Source organism: Podarcis gaigeae (assembly GCF_964106915.1).
Source record: "Podarcis gaigeae genome assembly, chromosome: 1".
Classification (NCBI taxonomy): domain Eukaryota; kingdom Metazoa; phylum Chordata; class Lepidosauria; order Squamata; family Lacertidae; genus Podarcis; species Podarcis gaigeae.
In genome coordinates, this window is record NC_139678.1 from 3,148,246 (window position 1) to 3,174,417 (window position 26,172).

At 46.5% G+C, this 26,172-nt stretch overlaps 1 long non-coding RNA gene across 1 annotated transcript in view; it reads left to right on the plus strand.

Annotated features, from left to right (window-relative positions):
• Positions 1–24,223, plus strand: part of LOC310845035 — a 50,490-nt gene extending 26,267 nt beyond the window's left edge. Inside the window, exon 2 of the long non-coding RNA XR_014564431.1 lies at positions 23,930–24,223. This is a non-coding gene — a long non-coding RNA (uncharacterized lncRNA). The remainder of the gene's footprint in view (positions 1–23,929) is intronic.
• Positions 24,224–26,172: the final 1,949 nt, after the last annotated feature.

A 26,172-nucleotide genomic window follows, 5' to 3' on the forward strand; every position in this document is an offset into this window, starting at 1 on the left:
TCAAAGGTCTCATGCTGTCCCAACTGAGCAACTAGCTGTGATGGCTTTGAAAGGAGAATGTTAGCCGCTTTGAGACTCCTTTGGGTAGTGATAAAGCGGGATATCAAATCCAAACTCTTCTTCTTCTCCTTTCCCTTCCTCCCCCACAACAAACACTCTGTGAGGTGAGTGGGGCTGAGAGACTTCAGAGAAGTGTGACTGGCCCAAGGTCACCCAGCAGCTGCAGGTGGAGGAGCGGAGACGCGAACCCCGTTCCCCAGATTACGAGTCTATTGTTCTTAACCACTACACCACACAGGTGCCTCTAAACCAGGGGTTGGCAAACTTTTTCAACAGGGGGCCAGTCCACTGTCCCTCAGACCTTGTGGGGGACTGGACTATATTTTTTTTGGGGGGGGGGGGACGAACGAATTCCCACAAATAACTCAGAGATGCATTTTAAATAAAAGGACACATTCTACTCGGGTAAGCCATCCCCCCCACCACCACCTCTCCCCTCTCTTCTCCACAGCACCGGACAAGCCCCGGTGGCTGCTTACCTGTGTCTTGCGAGTGGCAGGGGCTGGCGCTGGTGGAACAATGAGTGGCGTGTGAAAGGGCTTCCGAGAGGGGCTAGCAGCAACAAAACCCGAATTGAGCCTGCTTACAATGGCAGCTGCTGGAGCGCTACAAAGCCCAGCTCCCTTCCTCTCTGCTTTAGGCAGGGCAGGGAGAAGCCAGGGGGAGGGAGGGAGGAGGAGGTGCTGCCAAACACACGCACTGGTGCAGCCCAAAGGATCAGATCCACGCAGCGATTCCCATACCGACCGCGGCCCAGATCCAGAAGGCAACTGGGCCAGATCCAGCCCCCGGGCCTTAGTTTCCCTACCCATGCTCTCAACCCATCTCATGTTTGCTCTGGAGCAGCCTTTCTCAACCTGTGGGTCCCCAGATGTTGTTGAACTACAACTCCCATCACCGCTAGCTAGCAAGACCAGAGCTCAGGGATGATGGGAGTTGTAGTCCAACAACATCTGGGGACCCACAGGCTGAGAACCACCGCTCTGGAGAGAGAGATTTGGGAAAAAAGCAAAAGAAACCCAAATCACGGTGAATGTGTCCAAGGCAGCTTTAAATAGTTCGTTCCTTGAAAATAAATTGAATTTGACATTTCTATTATCCCGGATTAGTAGTGACCATTGACGTTAATGGGCACTTGTCATTTCAGTGACGTCTCATTTACTTGAGAGCCTGCGCTTGTTCGGGCCATTTGGAATTGATTTGGTTTCCTAACAGGAGTTTTAAGCGCAGCAACGGTGATCTGTTTTTGAAAGGCTGAGGGCCTGAGGAATAATAATGCCGGCGTGGGGAGGGGGGGCTGCGGCAAACACTTTATTGCCCGGGTGAATGGGTCCAAATTTTTGCCTAGGCATCATTTTACAAGGATCCTGCGTCTCCACATTACCAGCCCATTGTCAGCAGAGATGCTTTTACATGCTCCAAAGCATGGGTAGCCAAACTAAGGTCCGGGGGCCGGATCTGGCCCCATCACCTTCTAAATCTGGCCCATGGACGGTTTGGGAATCAGCGTGTTTTTACATGAGTAGAATGTCTCCTACTACAGTATTTAAAAATGCATCTCTGGGTTATTTGTGGGGCATAGTATTAATAATAATAATAATAATAATAATAATAATAATAATAATAATAATTAATAATAATAATTTATTATTTATACCCCACCCATCTGGCTGGGCCTCCCCAGCCCCTCTGGGCGGCTTCCATAGAAACCAAAAATACAGTAAAATATCACACGTTAAAAACTTCCCTGAACAGGGCTGCCTTAAGATGTCTTCTGAATGTTAGGTAGTTGTTTGTCTCTTTGATATCTGATAGGAGGGCGTTCCACAGGGCGGGCGCCACCACCGAGAAGGCCCTCTGCCTGGTTTCCTGTAGCTTTGCTTCTCGCAATGAGGGAACCGCCAGAAGGCCCTCGGCACTGGATCTCAGTGTCCAGGCTGAACGATGGGGGTGGAGACGCTCCTTCAGGTATACTGGACCGAGGCCTTTTAGGGCTTTAAAGATCAGCACCAACACTTTGAATTGTGCTCGGAAACGTACTGGGAGCCAATGTAGGTCTTTCAAGACTGGTGTTATATGGTCTCGGCGGCCGCCCCCAGTCACCAGTCTAGCTGCCGAATTCATTCATTTTTATTTTATTTTTCAAAATATAGTTTCCCCCCCCCCACAAGGTCTGAGGGACAATGGACCGGCCCCCTGCTGCAAAAGCTGAAAAAGTTTGCTGACTCCTGCTCCAAAGCCTGCCAAGGATTTCTGGCCCCCAATGGTGCATATGGGGAAGGAAGGAGCGGTTCTTTAGAGGACATAAACCCTATAGGATACCATCCTCACGTGTGATGCTAAAAAGCGGATCTGCTTGTGTCTTGTGCGAATGCTTGTTAGCGAAGGGCAAGGAAAATAGCTTTAGATGGACAAAACAAAAAAAATTCCTTACAGTAGCACCTTAAAGACCAACTAAGTCAGTTCTTGGTATGAGCTTTTGTGTGCATGCACACTTCTTCAGATACTTCTTCAGATACTTCAGATACTTCTTCTTCGTATCTGAAGAAGTGTGCGTGCACACGAAAGCTCATACCAAGAACTGACTTAGTTGGTCTTTAAGGTGCTACTGGAAGGAAATTTTTTTGTTTTGACTATGGCAGACCAACACGGCTACCTATCTGTATTTAGATGGACAGTCACAGAAACATAAGAAGCATAGTTGTCAACTTTTCCCTTTTCTTGCGAGGAATCCTATTCGGAATAAGGGAATTTCCCTTTAAAAAAGGAAAACGTTGACAGCTATGATAAGAAGCTGTCAGACCACAAATTCATATAGCTCAGTTTCTGTCTACACTGACCAGCAGTGGCACCAGGATTTGAATCTGGGACATTTGCATGCAAGCCAGCTGCACCAACACTGAGCTAAATTGGTCTTTCCCCAAAGATTTAGGATTAGCTATTTTATTTCTCACAGGAAGATTGTGGAGTCAGCTTTCCCCCTCAGCCACCATGTCCTTTTGTGACATATCAGGCGGTCCGCAGCCAGCGGCCACAGCTGCAGAGGCATCTACACAACCTCCCCAGGCCTGGCAATTGTGGGGGCACCACAGCACCTATTTATTTATTTGTTCGTTGTTTATTTCCAGCCAGCCCATCCTTCATGCCTGGTGTGCGATATTTGCAGTGCCACATTTACATATAAGCTAAACAAGCTCTAGCTTAGGGCCCCACTCTCTTGGGGCCCCCAAAAAAAAGTTAAAGGGGAAAAACAACTGGATGTACATTTCCAAAATATAAGATATAAAACAAATAAAACCTCCATACAGCAACAGTGTTTTGTGTTGTGTAGGCTCCTCTGATGTAAGTCATGGGCCCCGCCTGCTAGCCTGCTCCCTCAAATATCACTGGTTTGCTATTATTATTTCATGCTATAGCAAGTTCCTAGAGACTAGATTATGAGTCTTTTTAAATTGTGTTTCTAAAGTAACTTTTGTTATTGCCAAATGCCAATGTGTTTGCATTATTAAGTTTGTTATGAATAAAAAATCATTTTAAGTTTGAGCTTAATAATTATTTCACTATTAATATACTACTTCTTAATTGTAAAGGGTAAAGGGGCCCCTGACCATTAGGTCCAGTCGTGGCCGACTCTGGGGTTGTGGCGCTCATCTCTCTTTACTGGCCAAGGGAGCCGGCGTACAGCTTCCAGGTCATGTGGCCAGCATGACTAAGCCGCTTCTGGCGAACCAGAGCAGCGCATGGAAACGTTTTACCTTCCCGCCGGAGCGGTACCTATTTATCTACTTGCACTTTGACATGCTTTTGAACTGCTAGGTTGGCAGGAGCAGGGACTGAGCAACGGGAGCTCACCCCATCACGAGGATTGGAACTGCCGACCTTCTGATCGGCAAGTCCTAGGCTCTGTGGTTTAACCCACAGCGCCACCCGCGTCCCTTCTTAATCGTACTTCTTAATTGTATTTCACTATTAATATACTTCTTCTTAACTATATTTCAGTTCAACAATTCCTTTGATAAAATACATATTTTGTTATGTGGAAAGGGCTTTTGATACCTATTAGGTCCATAAATTACCATATAGAATATATTCAACACAAAAAACAGTGACAATTTGTTGTTGACAAAGGACAGCTGGGCATATAAAGGGCCCCATTACCTTCAGGAGCTGAGGGCCTCATCAAACCTAAATCTGGCCCTGATTTCCACCCAGCCCATCCTTCATGCCCGGTGTGTGATATTTGCCTTTCTGAGAACTTTCCTCTTTCTCCTCCTTCCCCTTGAATACAGTGAAATTCATTTGCCATTGAGCTTTCTCCCTCGCTGTCAGCATTGCAAAGCAAACTCGTACGGAACGGTCAGCCTGAAACTTTCAATTAATGATCCCATTAATTATATTTCTCCCTGTAGATGGGATATGTTCCCCCACGTCTATGTGAACCCCCGGTCAATATTTGAGTTTATACCTAAGTGTATTTTCTCAATACGAGTAAATTTAAAAGCCCAACACCAGCCATGGGTGTAAATTTGGCAACCCTCCATGCCAAATGCTTCATTTGAAGTTTTGGATCAGCTGCCGTCCTTCACACGGAGTGATAAATTTTAGTGAGCAAAAATGCAGGATCAATGGAGTAGAGGATCAATGACCCTTCATATTTCTTAAAGCTGGTTTCCTCCTTGAATACTCTAAGGCTGCATAAACCCCGTACACATCAGAACATTGGAAGCACGTTTTTCCCCACCCTGCAAAAAAAAAGAACACACACAGGGGAGCTGGGGGCACTGTCATACAGTGGTTCCGCTCCTTCCTCCTGCGCCATGTCCAGAAAGTGGGGGGGGGGATGAGTGTTCAGACCCCTGGGCTCTCACTTGTGGGGTGTCTCAGGGTTCTGTCCTCTCCCCCATGCTTTTCAACATCTACATGCAGCTGCTGGGTGAGATCATCAGGGGGTTTGGGCTGGGTGTTCATCAATATGCGGATGATACCCAGCTCTACCTCTCTTTCAAATCGGAACCAGTGAAGGCGGTGAAGGTCCTGTGTGAGTGTCTGGAGGCGGTTGGAGGATGGATGGCAGCTAACAGATTGAGGATGAATCCTGACAAGACAGAAGTACTGTTTTGGGGGGACAGAAGGCGGGCAGGTGTGGGGGACTCTATGGTCCTGAATGGGATCACTGTGCCCCTGAAGGACCAGGTGTGCAGCCTGGGAGTCATTCTGGACTCACAGCTGTCCATGGAGGCGCAAGTCAAATCTGTGTCCAGGGCAGCTGTTTACCAGCTCCATCTGGTACGCAGGCTGAGACCCTCCCTGCCAGCGGACTGTCTTGCCAGAGTGGTGCATGCTCTAGTTATCTCCAACTTGGACTACCTGCTGCCACCGCCGCAGTTGAGGAAGAGAGGCAGGAGAGCGCCTGGAGGGCAAGGACACGTGGCTGAGTCCAGGCCCAACCCAAGCCTACTCCACGGCAGGCAGCACTCCAAGAGATCCAGGGCCCAGAGGAAGGCCACGCGACAGAGGAGACCCAGAAGAAAAGATATTACTTCTTATTTTAAAAAAAAAAAAGATTTTTAAAAAATAACATATTTTTTTTCTCTTTTCAAAAAAAAAAAGGATCCCCGGATTCTTTGAAAAAAATCTGGTAACCTTAGCTCAGACTCAACTCAACTTGGCCGGGTGTCAGCAAGGGAGAAGCACAGAAGTGATATCCAAGATGGTTGCAGTTGTTATGTACTGAAGTTCTCACCCTGGACCAGCAGGGAGATACTGTAGATAGTTATGCAAATGAAGGATCGAAAGTGACGTTCAGTGATTGGATAGTTTTAGAAAGTTGCTACAGTAACGTTGTACTGGAGCTCTATATAAGCAGGCTGACTGAGCCCTTCAGTCAGTTCTGTTCTGGCCTCTGAATAAACAAGAGCTGTGTTGTCTGATATGTTCACCCACAACTTAACAGCAGCCGCTTGCTGCAGAAACAGAAAAAGGCAGGAGGGCCTTGGTGCAGTGGAGACAAAGCGGATTTCGGCTGCCCGCAGTTCATATTTCTTTGGCCTCCTGCAATTCAGCAAGGCTTAGCCTCTTGCCAGAAAGTGTGGGCGTAAAACACCTTATTAGAATAAATGATGAGGTTAATAGCCAGGTTGATGGGAGGCAGGTAGTAAAATCACAGGCAGAAGGACCTGACTACTCCATTTCCCTCTGACCTGGAGGAGGAACAGCAGCAGCAGAGGGCAAGACCAGGCCCTACCCCCACCCCTCTGCCCTCCGTCCTCCTCCCCCTGGTGCAATTCCTGGGGGTGAGGTCAGTCGGTGGCTTTAATTCCCACCCACCCCCCATAAACTCATGTCCTTGCTTCGCTTGAGGAAGCTGGGCTCAGAAAACTCTCATCTCCAGTGTGATGTTCTTCGAGCTCTGCAATAAATTAAGCAAAGCTATAAAGATACCCAGCGATAAAGATTGATTTTTCGAGTCCGCAGGAGGGGACCGTGCGGTCATAATTTATGCATCTTTAAAGTTACCCACATAGGTCTGTACGACAAAACTTCCAGCGGGGCCCTGATCCAAACGACACACATTTATCCCAGAAACAGACAGGAGACTCCTGTTCTTGATACAGCCTGACAGAGCTTCCACAGCCCGACTGCACTGAAAGCAGGGCTGGATTTAGGTTGATGGGACCCTAAGCTATATGTTCAGCTGTCCTTTGTCAACAACAAATTCTCGCCGTTTTTGTGTTGAATATATTCTATACGGCAGGCAGAGGCGAACTCCAGCCCTCCATCCCTAGCTAACAGGACCAGGGGTCAGGGATGGTGGGGATTGTAGTCCCAAACATCTGGAGGGCTGGAGTTTGCCTATGCCTGCTATATGGTAATTTATGGACCTAATAGGTATCTAGAGCCATTTGCACATAACAAAATATGTCCTTTATCATAAAATACATCTTCTCATCTCCTCTTGGCCCCCCCATGGCCTCTATTCCTGCCCCCCCACCGGATTTTCCCTTGGCCATACTCCCCCCCCCATCCCCAAAGACCATTGCCCCTCACTGGCACAGCTCCATGTCCTCCTTGAGATACATTCTCTTGCCTGGAGGGGGTCCTTGAACTTTGACAATTACTCCAGGGCAGATCTGCTTTGCAACTAACAATGCTTAAATTTTGAAATTTCAGGTTTTGAAAGCACGTCAAGCAAGTGCAAGTAGATAAATGGGTACCACTCTGGTGGGAAGGTCATGTCGGTTTGCAAGCCCCCTCCACAGAGGCTGTCCTCGGCTGACATCCAGACAGACCAGGGAGATTTTGATAGGTGACATTTTCCCAAGCGTGGGTAAAATGCACACCCCCTTTTCCTGCTTCTTCCCTAGCAGGGAAAAGGAGACAGACAGAAACGTCTATTTACATTCTTTTATTTCTGTCTACATCACTAGAGAAAAACAAGTCCTTTCAGTTCAGTTCTTCTAGCAAGTCTGATAAACTCCCTGAGCATACACAAACGGAAGGTTTCAAATTACACTCTTCACAGAGACTTTTCCAGCCTGTGAACTTCCTGGGAAATTCTTCTTTCCCACAGATAGGCGCATCATGTGATGTCAACAATCTGGTTGTCTGCAGTTGCGATGTTTCCATATACTGACAGGTCAACAGCGTTTCCATGCGCTGCTGTGATGGCCTGGGGATCCGATTCAGAGGCTGAACCGGAGGAATCCCAGCCTGCACAGGAGTCCCCGCCTCCAGGGCCGGCTGAACTGGGGCAGGGCCTTGATTCTGAAGCGCCTCCACCTGTGCCGGATCCTCAGGAGCAGGCACCAGGTGAATCCACTCTGGCTCCAGAGGTGGTTGAGGACTCAGTGCCTACAGGTGAGTCTCCCCCTGGGCCCAGTAACCCTTCAGCCTCTCCTGAGCTGCAGAGGCGAAGGGCAGAGAGGCGAAGGGAACTGGTGTCTCCCAGGAGGAGTGCTCGCCTTAAGGCCAGGAGAGGCGGGTCTCCTGGGGGCCGGGGCCACCCCTGGCCTCAGAGAAGATAAAGGCCAGTCAGCCCGGTCCCAGGTTGCGGGAGCAACGTCGTTGTTGAGTACCTGTTCCTGCCCGGACCCGGACCTGACCCTCCAGTGTTCCTGTCCCCGTCCGGCTTCCTGCTTCGGACCTCGCCCCGCTCCTTGTGAACTGTTTCCAGGCTAGTGACCCAGGACTGGACTTTGACTACGCCAACGGTAACCTTCCCCCCGGGACCAGCACAGCTGCTCTGGTTCGCCAGAAGCGGCTTAGTCCTGCTGGCCACATGACCCAGAAGCTGTACGCCAGCTCCCTCGGCCAATAAAGCAAGATGAGTGCCGCAGCCCCAGAGTCGGTCACACTGGACCTAAAGGTCAGGGGTCCCTTTACCTTTACCTTTATTCCCGGAGGGGCCCCAGAAGCAACTTTAGTCCATGTTTCTTAAAAATCTTGGGTCTAGTATCCAATTAGCTTATATCAAAGCAAGGGGATATAAACATATATGGTGTTATAGATTTAAGGGGGGGACACCCCCCTAACCCAGAGAAATTAATAAATGGTAGGATTTTGATTATTTAGGGTATGAAGGGAGAATACAAGCTGCAGAGGAATTCCTAGGCTAGCCTATGCAAAAACGACCTGGCTAAACTTGGGCTATTAAGGATACTGTAACGTCCGTCACAGGGCTTCAGTCTACAGATGACAATGTCGTGTGTGCGCACTCAGAAGATGTTCTTGTGGGATGTGCTCCATGAAAAGCGGTCAAGTACAACATTCCTTGTAATGTTAGAGAAGACATGCAAGGGAATGTTTGGTCCAGCCAGTCGAAACTTCCTGTTCCTCCTGGCTGGAGCATCCTTCCTTTTGCATGTGATAGAAGGTGGGCGTGACCTCACCTGTCCAGGTAACAAAAGGACGAGTCAGACAGCACACCTCCCTCTTTTTGACTTCCTTCTTCGTTTGACCAGCTTCTAGCTGGGACTGCTCTGCTCTCAGCTAGCAGAAGCACTGGGATTATTCCCTCATATGGGGTAGATCCACATGTACATATTTGTGACTAAGTCTGCCTTCAGGAATCCAACTGTGAACTGATGTGAGTAAACTTCTGTGATGGCCTGGGATTCCGATTCGGAGGATGAGCCAGAGGAATCCCAGCCTGCACAGGAGTCCCCGCCTCCAGGGCCGGCTGAACTGGGGCAAGGCCTAGATGCTGAAGAGCCTGCACCTGTGGCAGAGCACCAGGAGCTGGCCCCAGGTGAAACCCTTCTGGCCCCAGAGGTGCTTGAGGACTCAGTGGCGTCAGGTGAGCCTCCTCCAAGGCCCAGTAACCCTTCGGCCTCTCCTGATCTGCAGAGGCTTAGGGCAGAGAGGCGAAGGGAACTGGTTGCTCCCAGGAGGAGTGCTTGCCTTAAGGCCAGAGGAGGCGGGGCTCCTGGGGGCCGGGACCGCCCCGGCCTTAGAAGAGGATAAAAGCCTAGTCAGCCCGGTCCCAGGTTGCGGGAGCAACGTCGTTGTTGGCTTCGGACCTTCCTGTGTTCCTGATCCCTGCTCGGCCTCCTGTTCCTGACCATCCGGTGTTCCTGTTCCCAGCTCGGTCTCCTGTTCCAGCGTTCCTGTTCCCCGCCCGGCTCTCCGCCTCGGACCTCGCCCCTCTTCGTGTGGACTCTGCTTACGCCCACGGTACCTTACCCCCGGGACCAGCACAACTTCTTTTATTATCTTTGAATAATATCTTTGGTGGTGTCTTTATTCTTTTAAGAGGGCTTCAAGGGAAGTCTGAGACAAATTGAATTGTATAATAGTGAGAGGCTCACACGAGCCTGCAACCAGCTATCTGCTGCCTAAAGGGGAATGCACTCTGCTACGTAAAGGGACTTGCTAGCGCAAGATAGGAGGGATGTCAATAAATAATATATCTTCTACTGCCACCCCGAACATTCCCACTGTGATGGCCTGGGACTCGGGCTCAGACTCAGAAGCAGAGGAGTCTCAGCCTGCACCGGTTCCTTTGCCTCAGGCATCATCTGAACCAAGTCTGGGGCCTGATCCTGAAGAGCCCCAGTCTGCACAGGTTCCCCTGCAACAAGCACCAGCTGAGTCAGGGGCCTGAGCCTGCCCTGGCTCCAGATGTGGGGATGACCTCGTTGCCTCCAGCTGGGCCATCACTTATAGCTGCTCCACTACCGGTTGGGTCAGGGGAGGCTGAGGCGGTCTCTGGGTCTAGTAACCCACCGACGTCTCCTGAGCTGCAGAGACTGAGGTCTGAGAGAAGGAGAGACCTGAGTACTCGCAGGAGGAGTGCTTGGGCGAGACAGGGAGGTGAGTCGCTGGGGGATTAGGACCAGCCATTACCCCGTCAGAGAGAAAAGGCTGCCAGACCCTGCCCCAGGTTGCGGGAGCAACACTGCTGTACGCTAGATCCTGCCTGAGATCCTGTACTTGTCCTTGCCTGGTTTCCTGCCTCATGTCCTGCCTTGGCCCTGTTGGACTGACTCCTAGCAGAACCTTCAGATTCTGGACTGGTCCTGGACTGTGTTCCACTGGTTACCCCCGGGCCCAGCACACCCACAATCCTCAACCTGCAGAGGAGGAGGCAGCAGTAGGGAGGCAGCATTTTCCATGTTGCCTCCCAAGATGTCCCAGAATTTCCTATCCCTTTGCGCGGAAAGACAAGCCTGCAGTCCTCCTATGCTGGCTTCCATCATCACTCCTGAGTCTCGCTGCTCCAATCCTTGCATCCCATCTGGCTTCATATATTCAGGCGCTGCGTCCCAACCATTTCTGGAGTCGCAGTAGCTGCAGAGACAGCTTCCTGCCTCAGTTGTGTAATCGCTTAGCCAGGCATCCGACCAGCAGCTCAGGCACCTTAATTATGATGAATAACTTCTCATCTCCCGGAGTCCATATCAGCAGGACTCCCTTACTTGCCCATGCTTGGTAAAAATCATAAATCAATCTGCTCTGGCTGCTGCGGATGGGGAAAGGAACCCTTTTTCCTCCCGGAGAGCATCTGTGGAACATCTGCCCAGAAAGAGATGTTTCCTGGGCACACACGTCATGCAGGTGACAAATTAAGGCCAGGGCTGCCTGCTTGAACGCAGCTGGGCCTGGCTCCCTTTTGAACCCTAGTTCGGCCCCTGACTTTGAACGGGTCTCTGCGCCTCCTGACACTTCTACATATCAGCACATTTCATTCTCCCGTTGCTGGATGTGCTGCAGACCAAATAACACCAGTCTTGAAAGATCTACATTGGCTCTGAGTACGTTTCCAAGCACAATTCAAAGTGCTGGTGCTGACCTTGAAAGCCCTAAACGGCCTCAGTCCAGTATACCAGAAGGAGCGTCTCCACCTCCATCGTTCTGCCCGGACACTGAGGTCCAGAGCTGAGGGCCTTCTGGCGGTTCCCTCACTGTGAGAAGCAAAGCTACAGGGAACCAGGCAGAGGGCCTTCTCGGTGGTGGCACCCACCCTGTGGAACACTCTCCCATCAGATGTCAAGGAAATAAACAACTATCTGACATTTCTAAATGACATCTGAGGGTAGCCCTGTTCAGGGAAGTTTTTAATGTGTGACATTTTAATGTATTTTTAATCTTTGTTGGAAGCCGCTCAGAGTGGCTGGGGAAACCCAGCCAGATGGGCGGGATACAAATAATAAATTATTATTATTATTATTATTATTATTATTATTATTATTAGTCTGTGTTTACATTCCATGCTTGGAAAGTGTGAGAACGGAAGCCAGTCTTATCTCTTCCGCTGTATTGTACTTTTATACTTTGCTCTGAATCTCTTGGAGAAGATGTGAGAGGACGCCATGATTGCTTTGTCCTATAAAGGTAAAGGTAAAGGTAAAGGTAAAGGGACCCCTGACCATTAGGTCCAGTCGCACATGACTCTGGGGTTGCAGTGCTCATCTCTCTTTACTGGCCAAGGGAGCCAGCGTACAGCTTCTGGGTCATGTGGCCAGCATGACTAAAACACTTCTGGAAGACCAGAGCAGCACACGGAAACACCGTTTATCTTCCCACCAGAGTGGTACCTATTTATCTACTTGCACTTTGTGCTTTCGAACTGCTAGGTTGGCAGGAGCAGAGACCGAGCAACGGGAGCTCACCCCGCCGTGGGGATTCGAACCCCCAGCCTTCTGATTGGCAAGTCCTAGGCTCTGTGGTTTAACCCACAGTGCCCCCCGCATCCCGCTTTGTCCTGTATATATTGCTGAATAAATTACTTAGAATGCCACACCTCAGAGCCAAAGCGTTCCTGCTTTACTCTGCTGTTTGAGTGTTCACATATCTCTGGATATGTGTCCCTGCTACATGCCAGGACTGAAGATTTATGAATGTCCTGTGCTATGCTCCACAAGGAAGACGCCCGGAGAGGTTTGTCTCAGTCCGGGGGCTGTGGGTGCCCCCCAGGCTTGTTCCGACACTACGCTCTCGGTGTCATGGGTCCTTCCCTCTGGAGCAGGAGAAACAAAGCTCTTTCTCTATGCAGAAATAGCATCCAAATGCCTTTCTCAGAACGCAAGAGAAGGGACAAGGCAGTTCTGTTGAAAAGCAAGTGATTACCTATTTCCTCAGAAAATTCCTCCGTCGGCTGGCAGTCCTTGGCACCGCATTGTGCTCAACCCAACAGGTACGGGCTGTGATCTAATCTGTTCCACTTTATTCAACTTTCCGTCAGAAATGACAATCCGACCACTAACCCATAAATTATGGATCAAGGAAGTTAATGCCAAAGATGGGAAGGAGGCTTGCTCTGGTTTTCATAAGGGTACAGGATCTCGCTTTCAAACCGGCATGTCACCACCATGAAGGAGAAATTGGCTCATTGCGGATGAAAGTTGCGTCCTCGCCGCCTTGGCCCAGGAAACCGTACACATAATAGAGGATATGTGTAACCAGCCCACTCCTATAAAAGGGATATAACAACTTTCTGGTTCTTTATAATCCTGAAATATGGCTTCTCCCTTCCTCCCCCTCTGAAACATTCGCAATTAATGCCATTAGAAATATTAACAGTTAACTGGAATCTCTTGCTCTGCTCTTAGGCGTACAGGAAATTGCAGCGTGCGCTTATGAGCATCGCAGGCCATTTATTTATTTATTTTTAAATCATATACGGGGTGTCTAAAAAAAATCCTGCCATATGACAAATGGCCTCCTTCCTCGCTGGTTTTCATTCCTTAATAAAGACTGTTTGATTCCAGCAGGCTTTTCTTCTTCGTGGTAGTTCTTTCTTTTTTAAAGTAATCAAATTTGCCTTTCACTGCTGGTCCTCTGCCCTTAAAGCTTTTAAATAAGAGGTTGGACATCCCTCTGTCATGGAAGCTTTAGCTGAGATTCCTGAATTGCAGGGGGTTGGACTAGATGACCACCGGGGTCCCTTCCAACTCTGCAATTCTAGGATTCTAAGAAAAATACAAAGCACTTTAGACTGGGGCAACAGAGGCAGATTTCAGCTCCTCCTTTCGAACCTGAACCCTGAAGCCTTCCTCTCAGCATCTGGCTGCTTCGCCAATGGCAGTGTGTAAAATCATGATGGTGATGAATGCATTTGCCAAGTGTTCTTTTCTTAAAAAGGAAAAGATGCATCTGTTGATAATCTAGAAGACTGGAGACTCTGCAGGAATCTGTAATGCAGAGTTTTCAGCATCTCGACATACCGTATTTTTCGTTCTATAAGACGCACCAGACCACAAGATGCACCTAGTTTTTAGAGGAGGAAAACAAGAAAAAAAATATTCTGAATCTCAGAAGCCAGAACAGCAAGAAGGATCGCTGTGCAGTGAAAGCAGCAATCCCTCTTGCTGTTCTGGCTTCTGGGATAGCTGCGCAGCCTGCATTCGCTCCATAAGACGCACATATCATTTCCCCTTACTTTTTAGGAGGGGAAAAGTGAGTCTTATAGAGCAAAAAATATGGTATGTACTTTCTGAGTGTGATGATGCCTGGGCTACTTGTAGCCACGGTTGTACAAATTCATAGGAGACAAGACTTCCAGTGACTACTAGCCAGGATGGCTGTGTTTCTTGTGTTGCAGTTCGTGGTCCCTCCTTGATTCTTCAGAAAGGACCATCCCATCCCAGGAAGACTTTGTGCAACTTCAAGCCTTACGGGCTCTATTAGGGGCAGCCAATGTTCACAATAAGGGTGATATATCTTCCTGGTTTTCTGAACGCTAATCAATATATTGCAGCTGCATTCAGATTGCAATTTTGCAACTATTATTTAGAACACGATGATTTGGAACATAATTATTGATAACAGATCAGTACCTTATAGATGTGGGAACTGCATCTATACAAGCAGTCCTCAAAACCCATCACTCTAAAGATTTAGATCAGCCTCTGGACCAAAACAACTGGAAGGCACTAGGTTGGGAAAGCCTGGTTTTGATCTTTTCTGATTTAGTCCTCAGAAAGCTTCCTCCATCACTTCAGCCACCTGGATGCAGACAAGGAGTTGCCCACCTGTGACCTGGAGATTAAGCTCAGGGAGGGGGAGACCTAAATCTCTTCCAAATGAGATTTGTGAGCGAAAACGAGCAAATAACAATATTTCAAGTCAATAAGCCTGGAAGCCCCAAATGTCTCCTTCAGAGTCAGATTAATCTTCCTGCAGGCAATTAAACCAACAAATGTTCTGTCAGACGAGCCTTCCTAATCAGCTCAGACAAGCATCAGTTATACCCCACTTGACTCTGGAGCTGCGGGAGCTCAAAGCCGGCCTGTAACACGCCATCCGTGATGGAGATGTCTTTCCCCCAGAAGAACCCAAGCCGAGCCTTGTGGAATGAGGCCAAAGAGCCTATCTAGCCCTGTACCCTGCCCTCATGGTGGCCACCCAGGGGCCCCAATCGGAAGCCCCCAAGCAGAACCTGAGGGCAGCAGCAGCACCTTCTCCAGCTCTGGTTCCCAGTCACTGGAAGAAGATCAGAGGTGTAATAGTAATGTTGTTGTTTAGTCGTTTAGTCGTGTCCACCTCTTCATGACCCCCTGGACCAGAGCATGCCAGGCACTCCTGTCTTCCACTGCCTCCCGCAGTTTGGTCAAACTCATGCTGGTCTCTTTGAGAACACTGTCCCACCATCTCGTCCTCTGCCGTCCCCTTCTCCTTGTGCCCTCCATCTTTCCCAACATCAGGGTCTTTTCCAGGGAGTCTTCTCTTCTCATGAGGTGGCCAAAGTCTTGGAGCCTCAGCTTCAGGATCTGTCCTTCCAGTGAGCTCAGGGCTGATTTCCTTCAGAATGGAGAGGTTTGATCTTCTTGCAGTCCATGGGACTCTTTTATTATTTGTACCCTGCACATCTGGCTGGGTTTCCCCAGCCACTCTGGGCGGCTTCCAACAAAGATTTAAAATACATTAAAATGTCACTCATTAAAAACTTCCCTGAACAGGGCTGCCTTCAGATGTCTTCTAAATGTCAGGTAGTTGTTTTGAGGCATCTAATCATAAGCCTGCATTTTTTATCAAAGCTTATATATTGCAATCAAGGCTTGTATTTAAAAATGAGCTTAAAAAAAAAGGATTTTCAAATGTTTCATGCCAGGCAGAAAGAACCTTGGCAAGAGGTTTTTCTCCTAAGACAAGGGGGCCCCATTGATTTATAGTAGAAAAACAATTCTCAAAGTCATAAAAAAGGGAGAATTACATATGCTGCCCCAAGGCTGAAAAAACACAATTAAAGGCAAGGGTAAATAGTAAAATAATACCAATGTGCCTCTCAGTAAAATGAGCCAGATCTTCTTTCCAAGGTTGAAAGGCCAAGAGCAGTGAAAAAGGCAACTGGCTTGGCTAGAAGAAAAAAGAGCATTTTTGGGAAATTTTCTAAAGCTGTTGGGAAGAGCTAATGGGAGAAGCATCTAGCTGGCTGGGAAAGGAGGGGGAAAGGGGGGAGGTGTAAACTGAAGAGGCTTCTTTTTAAAAGCTGTTTTTTACTGAGTTCCTTTTTACTTTACAAAGGCTTTATTCTTTTAAAAGGCTACCTATGATAAGTGAATGAAATATATTAGCTTAAATATATTGGCTTAAATGTAATTATGCAAAGGATTTAAGGAATGCTAGATTCTTATTTCATATGGTTGTAAGAGTTGTATTTATCCTGAAATTAAGTCAGCCACCAGCCTAGCCCCCCTGCTAGACAGAAGACGCCATCCAAGCACTCTTGATATATATGGTTGTCAGGCATTTGTTTAGAAACTTTCAAATGAAGGAAATCTTTCAATATTGATGTGAAACTCAAGATCCTTGACATCTGTTGAACATAAAAATGTAAGATTAAACATTTGTTTTAGAAGGCAATAGGGCAAGGAGGGCAAGAGGTGAGCTGGTAATTAAGATTCCATGTAAGATATATTATTACTTATTTGTCATTTATATATAGCTCTTTGTCTCCCTTATAAGGGCAAGGAAGTGGGTGTATCTTTTGTGGGTGTATCTTTTGTGATTGGTTCTACCAAACAGCCAATAGGAATTTCAACCAGGCTGATTGGACAGAGGCAGCCACAGGAGGAGCAAAGGGGGCTGGATTAAGGGAATATAAGTGCTGGCCAGGATGGCAAGAGGCCAGGCCAGAGCTTGGTAACCATATACCACTGTGCCTCTCATTTATTTGTCTGACAAATAAATTATTATTTTAATTTCTCTATTGCTGCGTTGAATATTTCATTCCAGCTAAGCGTTAACCACAAGCAGGGTGCTACATTTTATGGTGCCACTGTGACTCGGATAAGTGGTCTGCTGGAACGCAGCCCCTTCGCCCTACTGGGCAGAGTACAAGAGAGAGGATCTCTAAACTGCTTACCCAGCGCGCACTGGTAAATTTTTCCAGGGGGAACGCAGAAGACTCGTCTGTCTGATACCCTGCTCACTGGCGGCGACGGACCGGGGGAAACAGGGAACCAACCAAGGGTAAGTGCACAAAGGGATTTTTGGCCCTCCAATTAATTGGGAGGAAGAGAAGTCTTGATCAAACTTCTGCGTCTCAGTAAGGGGGAACTGAGTACGCTAGGTGGTTGGGTACATCAGATGTTGGTCTGGTGGAGGAAAAGGGAAAATTGGGAGGTAGAGTGTGGTGAAGTATCTAGCGCATTGTATGTGTGAGAAAGTACAGAGCAATCTGTAGCTGACCTGAGTGTGGAGTGGGCAGTACTTCGGTTCCTAGTAAGGCGACTTCACTAGGCAAGGAAACCCACAAAGCGTGTGTGTGAGTGACTGAGTGGATACTTCACAGGGCCATACAATGGGAGTTGGGGGTTCAAAGGGGGAAAATACACCTCTTGAGTGTATGTTAAATAATTTTAAGAAAGCCTTCTCAGGGGCATATGGAGTCAAAATGACGCCAGAGCGCTTGAGAACGTTATGTGAACTAGAATGGCCGAAACAAAATACTGAATGGCCATCTCAGGGAACTTTTGATATAAATTTAGTAAGCAAACTTTGGTCTAATATCGCCAAAGAAACTGGAGGGTGCCCAGAACAATTTCCATATATAGATTCCTGGCTGAGCACATTAAATAAAAATCCTCCATGGATAAGGGAATGCAAAGTCAAACGATGCAAATTATTGGCTGTAAAAGCTGAAGCTAGGAAAGGAATCTTGCCAAATAAACTCAAACCCATTTTTGAGGGACCAGAGGAAGAGGTGCTTCCACCTCCACCCTATGCTCCACATCGAAGGGAGCTTAATTCAAACACTCCGCCAGTTGTAACCCCAAGGCAAGAAAGTGGAATGAATAATGGGAGTGGAGTCACAGAGCTTGATTCCTTGATAGATTATGATAAATATCTTCAGGAGGCATTGGAGTCCTATAATAAAGCCCAAGCAGAAGTGGTTATTCCACCTGTGACTCCTAATAGACCTCCATCTACAGTCTCCTTTAGTGGAACAACTGATTGCCCACCCCAAACCCCTGTACATCCAAGTCCTAGAGAATTATTACAGAAGTTACAGGGAGACCTTAATCGGTCAGCAAGCAATACAGCCAGGCGTATAAAGCTGCTAAAAGAACGCCTTGGGACAGATACCATCCCCTATGATTTGAGGCCCCTAGAGCAAAGTGAAGAGAAAGATCACGTAGTAGCCCCTCTTAGAAGAGTATTTGATGCACTTGAGGAGCCTGCGCTGGTTAATGGGCAACCCGGACCACGGCCACCTCGAACTTCGACCCTGCAATATATTCCATTCACAACTACAGATTTGATGAATTGGAAAACACACACCCCATCTTTTGCAGAAAAACCTCAGGCTATGATGGACTTGGTGACTTCAATAGTAAATACTCATAGCCCTACTTGGACAGATTGTCGCCAGCTCCTAAATACTCTTTTCACCACTGAGGAAAGGAGAGACATAATTGAAAAGGCACAGATATATTTGCGTGAGCAGGCCAGAGTGGGAAATATTTTTAATATTGACCGTCATCTCCAAGATAACTTTCCCTTGGAAGATCCTAATTGGGATCCAAACAATGGAATTCATCTGGCCAGACTTACCACCTACCGCCAGACGCTTGTGCAAGGTATCCGCAGGGCATGCCAGAAGCCCACTAATATGTCTAAAGTCTCAGAAGTAGAACAGAAACCAAATGAGAGTCCAGGAGACTTTTTAGAGAGGCTGCAAGAAGCCTATCGTATATGGACTCCTTTTGACCCTGAAGCCCCTGAAAACAGCAGAATGATTACTGCTACATTTGTGGCCCAGTGCGCTTCTGATATTCGTAAGAAAATTCAGAAATCAGAAGGATGGGAAGGGAAGTCCTACAAGTAAAATGGAGACTGCATACAGCATATAGGCCTCAGAGTTCAGGGAAAACTGAAAGAATGAATCGGACTCTGAAAACCCAATTGGCAAAATTAACCCAGGAAACGGGATTGGGATGGGTAGATGTGTTACCCATAACACTGTTTCGTGTTCGGTGTGCACCCACAAAAAGACTTAAGTTGTCACCTTTTGAGCTCCTGTATGGGAGACCGCCCTCCTTTGTTCAGGATATTCCAGCTGACCTTAAACAAATAGGAGATCATGTGACACAGGGACAAGTGCAATCTCTCTCCCGTGTTTTTGTTTCTCTTAACAGGTGGGCCCTCGAACGCACGCCGTGCAGCATTGCCGAGCCGATTCATCAGTTCCAGGCTGGCGATAGCGTATGGGTGAAAGAGTGGAAACGCGATCCACTTGCACCTAAATGGCGTGGACCTTACACCGTCTTGCTCTCTACTCCAACAGCGGTGAAGGTAGCTGAGGTGACCCCCTGGATTCATCACTCTCGTTTGAAGAAGTCCGAAGGCAGTTGGACGTGCAAAGGTGACCCCTCTAATCCTTTAAAACTAACTCTCTCCAAAAACCCCTGTATCTAGCCCTACCGGGAACGGGCTAGGTCACGGGCAACATTTGACGACCGGCCTGCTGCAGCCACAACCTGGAAGCTGGCTGACCTGCGCACGCCTGAAGCTTGAGGAGCGTCTGAACCAGCGACTGTGAACGGAAAGATTCTCTAATACAATTGATTGACTGCCCCTTTGTGGAACAATTATCAGAGATATTACTCATTGGGGATCCTCGGGATATATGTTTTGGTCTTGGTGGTTCCCCATTTCTGTCACTGGGGGAATTATATTGGGGCTAATAATTATTTGCTATCACAATAAGGTAATCTTTTGTGGAAGGAATGCATATACTAGACATCAACATGATTTTATTATTAATCCTGATCCCTTGGGAAGGGGAAGGGTTCTTGAATCTGACCAAATTGGCTAAATATGGATTCAGCCATGACCACAATATGTGGGTAGGCTTAGCTGAGATGGTAGCCAATGTTGCAAATAGGACCAATTGCCTTGTTTGCTCTCTTGGGCCAGATGATTCAGAGGGAGGTATGCCCTTATTACCGATACCATTAGATGCCATTGGTATGGTAAGCGAAATGCCACACCAAACAGAAATACAGAATTTCCCCGGATGGAACTCAACTAAACCATTACGAGTTATACCTGTACAAGGGGAATTCTGTGTACATAAATCATCAGATGCAGCTGATTCTCCCATGATAGGCTCTTCTCATTGTCACTATACTTGGGATTATATTAAGAATAGTCATACCTGGGCACACGGTACTACCTATCGAACTCGGAATACCTTGCCCTGTGCACCTCCTTTTATTCACGCATGGAAAGTGGTGTGGAACATAACTGTGACAGAAAAAGGCAATCTAACATACTGCACTGTGAACTCTCTACCTCTTTTGGTATTTCGCCTTCTGTACTCCACGTACCAAAAACCTCAGACCCGATGGTTGTGGTGGATATGTGGAGAATGGGCATACAAAAAGCTCCCTTCCAAATGGAGTGGGACTTGTTTCTTGGGTTGGGTATTACCACCAATGTGGATTATGCCCACTAGTTCGGCCAGGCGAACACGAAGGAATGCTGATATTTCTCATATAGCAGGAGGAAGTACCCAAAGTTGGAGCGGTACTGATGATTGGCCGCCAGAGCGCATTATAGCCTATTATGATCCTGCCTCCTGGAATCCTGGTGAGCTCATACAAGGGGCACGGGATCCTATTTATAATCTAAACAGAATAATTCGATTGCAAGCAGTAGTGGAACTTGTAACCAATGCAACGGCCCAGAGTTTGAGACTTATTGCACAACAGTTGGATGAAAGTAGAGCCGCCATTTTGCAGCTGAAAATGGGAATGGATTATGTACTTGCCAGGCAGGGAGGCCTATGTGGAGTCTTGAACTTGACAGGGAATGCCTGTTGCTTTAACATTTCAGATACTGGTGAGGCAATCCGTGTGTTGGCCACAAAGATGGAGAATATAGCACATGTCCCAGTACAAACATGGGAAGGATGGGATATGGGATGGCTCACCAATTGGTTACCTAATGTCACAGGACTCAAAGGGATACTATTGTCTTGCTTGTTTTTCTTGACAGTAGTGGTAATGGTTTTGTGTATGATGCCATGTATCATTTCATGTTTTAGAAGTACAATTAGCAAGATGGTTTCAAATGAAACTCTACCTCATATCATGGCCCTATACAGAGCTTTACCTCAGGAATATGATGAAGGTCAAGCTATCAAGGACACTTGGGATGAAGGTCCTTGAGCTTGAAAGGGGGGAATGAGGCATCTAATCATAAGCCTGCATTTTTTATCAAAGCTTATATATTGCAATCAAGGCTTGTATTTAAAAATGAGCTTAAAAAAAAAGGATTTTCAAATGTTTCATGCCAGGCAGAAAGAACCTTGGCAAGAGGTTTTTCTCCTAAGACAAGGGGGCCCCATTGATTTATAGTAGAAAAACAATTCTCAAAGTCATAAAAAAGGGAGAATTACATATGCTGCCCCAAGGCTGAAAAAACACAATTAAAGGCAAGGGTAAATAGTAAAATAATACCAATGTGCCTCTCAGTAAAATGAGCCAGATCTTCTTTCCAAGGTTGAAAGGCCAAGAGCAGTGAAAAAGGCAACTGGCTTGGCTAGAAGAAAAAAGAGCATTTTTGGGAAATTTTCTAAAGCTGTTGGGAAGAGCTAATGGGAGAAGCATCTAGCTGGCTGGGAAAGGAGGGGGAAAGGGGGGAGGTGTAAACTGAAGAGGCTTCTTTTTAAAAGCTGTTTTTTACTGAGTTCCTTTTTACTTTACAAAGGCTTTATTCTTTTAAAAGGCTACCTATGATAAGTGAATGAAATATATTAGCTTAAATATATTGGCTTAAATGTAATTATGCAAAGGATTTAAGGAATGCTAGATTCTTATTTCATATGGTTGTAAGAGTTGTATTTATCCTGAAATTAAGTCAGCCACCAGCCTAGCCCCCCTGCTAGACAGAAGACGCCATCCAAGCACTCTTGATATATATGGTTGTCAGGCATTTGTTTAGAAACTTTCAAATGAAGGAAATCTTTCAATATTGATGTGAAACTCAAGATCCTTGACATCTGTTGAACATAAAAATGTAAGATTAAACATTTGTTTTAGAAGGCAATAGGGCAAGGAGGGCAAGAGGTGAGCTGGTAATTAAGATTCCATGTAAGATATATTATTACTTATTTGTCATTTATATATAGCTCTTTGTCTCCCTTATAAGGGCAAGGAAGTGGGTGTATCTTTTGTGGGTGTATCTTTTGTGATTGGTTCTACCAAACAGCCAATAGGAATTTCAACCAGGCTGATTGGACAGAGGCAGCCACAGGAGGAGCAAAGGGGGCTGGATTAAGGGAATATAAGTGCTGGCCAGGATGGCAAGAGGCCAGGCCAGAGCTTGGTAACCATATACCACTGTGCCTCTCATTTATTTGTCTGACAAATAAATTATTATTTTAATTTCTCTATTGCTGCGTTGAATATTTCATTCCAGCTAAGCGTTAACCACAAGCAGGGTGCTACAGTTTATCTCTTTGACATCAGGTGGGAGGGCGTTCCACAGGGCGGGCGCCACCACCGAGAAGGCTCTCTGCCTGGTTCCCTGTAGCTTTGCTTCTTACAGGGAAGGAACTGCCAAAAGGCCCTCAGCACTGGACCTTGGCGTCCAGGCAGAATGATGGGGGGTGATTTGAAAGGTGGCTGCTGTGCCCTCTGGGACTAACAGGGCAGAAGGCAGGGAGCCCAGCAGCAGGGGGCACCAGAGGCGATGAGACGCACCACAGCTAACTAATTCCGGCTTTTGTAGGAAAATGGTTGTTAATGCCTATGTAGTAAAATGGGCGCATGGGTGGAAATTTACTGCAGCCTGACCTTTTGGCAGGGCAGGCTGTGCTGGGCATGATCAGCGCATGAACACCTCATGCTAGGCCACATAGATTGGTCCACATAGTGTAGCCTGATAATGGGGTGATTTCCATGTATGGTATTGTACTTATCTGCAGAGTTAATACAATGTTGTAAGTTTTTTACTGTTCATAATAAATGTTGGGCTGCAGCAGCTTTTGAGCAGTTAAGCTTTGAGGCTGGTTAGGCCCTTTCAATCCATTCTGGCGTGAGACTGATTATTTTATGACAAGCAGGCCCTCGTCAGGTTTTCTCCTTCCTGAATCTGCAAGGGCAGCATGGAGGCTACGGAGGAGAAAGAGAGGGGCCACTCCTAGACTGGCCATGAACAGGTAAGTGAGGAGCTGGCAGAGGGCAGGTTGAAGATGGCAGAGGGCAGTGCCCTCTTCTCCCCAATGACTTTCTAAGAATACTTATACAGGAAACTCCCAATTTGACTGGGACATGTGCAGGGAAACCCAAACACTTGTTTACAAAGCTATTGTACTACCAATCTTACTGTCTGCTTGTGAAACATGGACCACTTATAAACATCATCTCCAACTCCTCGAAAGATTTCATCAATGGTGTCTCCAAAAATTTTTACACATCACTTGGGAAGACAGGTGAACTAATACCAGTGTACTTGAAGAAGCAGTCAACTTCGTTGGACTAGTCATGTTGTGCAGATGCCTGATTCTCGTCTTCCAAAGCTACTACCGATACTCTATTCCAAACTTAAAAATGGAAAGCGTAATTCTGGTGGTCAACAAAAGAGGTTTAAAGACTGTCTCAAGGCAAATGTTTAAAAAATGTAGTAGAAACACTGAAAACTGGGAAACACTGGCCTGCGAGCGCTCCAGTTGGAGAACAGCCTTGACCAAAGGTGTCAGGGGCTTTGAAGACGCTCAAACTCAGGACTCAAGGGAGAAATGTCCTAAGAGGAAGGCAGGCTTGGCAAACCCTCACTATGATCAACTCCCGCCCAGAAACCAACGTCCCCACTGTGGAAGGACGTGTGGATTCAGAATTGGCCTGCACTGATTATAGTCATTGTTTGGATGGGGGGCTTTTATCCATTTCCGCAATCACACAATCAATCAATCAATCAGTAGCTGAACTGGGTTCCACACAGTCACCAATACAAATGAACCGAAGAAGCCTCAAAAACAAAATAAATAGCAAAAACAAAAGCGCCAAACTTAATCTGTTCCAGAAGTCCGTTTGACTTCCGAAATGTTCAAAAACCAAGGCATAGTTTCTGATTGGTGAAGGCGCCCCAGAAACAATAGCCGACAGCCGCATCAGACGTTCAGCTTCCGAAAAAAGTTCAAAAATCAGAACACTTACTTCCGGGGTTTTGGTGTTTGAGAACCAAGGCGTTTGAGAACCAAGGTACCACTGTATTGTCTGATGGGTTCCAAGTGTCATTTTAATTGTGGCTTCATTGTGTTTTAATTTGATTATTTTATTACAAGAAAATGCGATGGGGACCAGCTGGCAGGGAGAAAGAAGACAGATGCAACAGAAAATAGAGGAAAGGAGGGAATCTGAAATAATATTTAGAATAAATTATGTTTGTCATCAGCACCCTATAGTTTCTCTGTCATATAGTCCTTGATTACCTTTTTCTATTCCACATATTTCTCAATGGCTTACAAATGTAAATGTACAAATTACACTGTTCTGATGCTGGATTCATTCTTTAATTTATCGCTTTCAGAGCTATTGTCTTGAGTCAAGTTTGTTTGTATCTGTGGTTCTGAGTTGTCACAATGTAGTCAATTATTAGTAACAGCTATTGATTCTCATACAAATTTGTGCATGTACTCATATATACAAATATTTTATGCTATGATTTTCCTTCGCCCTTATCGTTTCATTAGTAAGAATGAGTAAAAACAATTTCCATGCAATGTTCTTTCCTGTAGATTCTTTTTTTTAGCTAGAAGATTAGATCCCAGCATATATTTATATCTGTGTGTCACACACTCGTGCCTATAAGTTAGTTTTTTCTGGGAACCTATAGCTTTAAATGGGATTTTGAATAAGGGCGCAATCAATTAATGGTTGCTGTTTTCAATTTTATTGTGTGGTTATATTACTTAGTGCATGGGTAGGCAAACGAAGGCCCGGGGGCTGGATCCAGCCCAATCGCCTTCTCAAACCGGCCCACAGACAGTCAAGGAATCAGCGTATTTTTACATGAGTAGAATGTGTCCTTTTATTTAAAATGCATCTCTGGGCCATTTGTGGGGCCTGGGAATTCGTTCAGATGTAGACTGCGCCTGAATGTGTAGGCTCTATCAAGCCGGCGTGACTGAAATAAACTGCAGCTCAGTGGCCAGTTTGCATGCACATAATCGAACTCGCTCTTTTCTACCAGTCCCTTTTGGAAACACGACCCCCACCCCATTAAAAAAAAAAAAATCCTACCGTAATTTGATTTCAAGTTTGTTTAAAGACAATTTTTAGTCCCCGACAAGTAAACATTTATATAAAGTGAGTGAAGGGTTTTCAGTTTAATCAAGGAGCGGCAACCAGTCGCTGCAGCCATAAATATTCAGTTATGGAAATGATGCGATTTAAGTAGGTTTTCTTGCCTGCCATAAATAAATGTTGTCGGGGATGAATACACCCTTTCAAACAACCCGTGAGAACTAAAGACTCGCTGATGTCTGGTGACAACCCAGAAGCAAAACAAAAAAAAACATTTTTGCCGAAAGGCGTTATCCGGCTGCAAAGCCGCAGCAAACTGGGGACTTTCCATTTCTACTATCTTAAGTTTGTTATCCAGGCACATCAAGGCAACACATTTTGGGGGAGGGTGGGGCGAAGGCAGGCCTTTTGGACAATCCAGTAGAAGCTGGATTCAGAGAACCTGCTTCCAGCACCGCAAAGGTTCACATTTCAGGCTCTGGCAAAACTCCAGACTGGACTACTACAATGCGTTCCGCATGGGGCTGCCCTTGGAGGCGATTCAGAAATGTCCACCAGTCCTTTTTGGGGAGGGGGAAAAATGGGGGCAGGGATGAAAAGAAGATGATAAGTTTTGATAATATGTTATGTTGAAATTCTCAATAAAAACTACTTTTTAAAAAGAAAGAAAGAAACGTCCACCAGTCCAAAATGCAGTGATCAGATCAATGGCTGGGGTTCCGTTTAGATCTTATATTATCCCTTTTTTAAAAAAATATAAAATTTTGTCTAAAATGTATAAATTGCTGCTTGAATGGCATTTGAAGGATGAGGAGGTAAAGTCAGTTATGATTCATTGTGCTAAAGATATTGGGTATAATATACAGCTGAACGATTGGGGGAAATTATGGAAGGAAGGTTTAAAATTTACTGCATG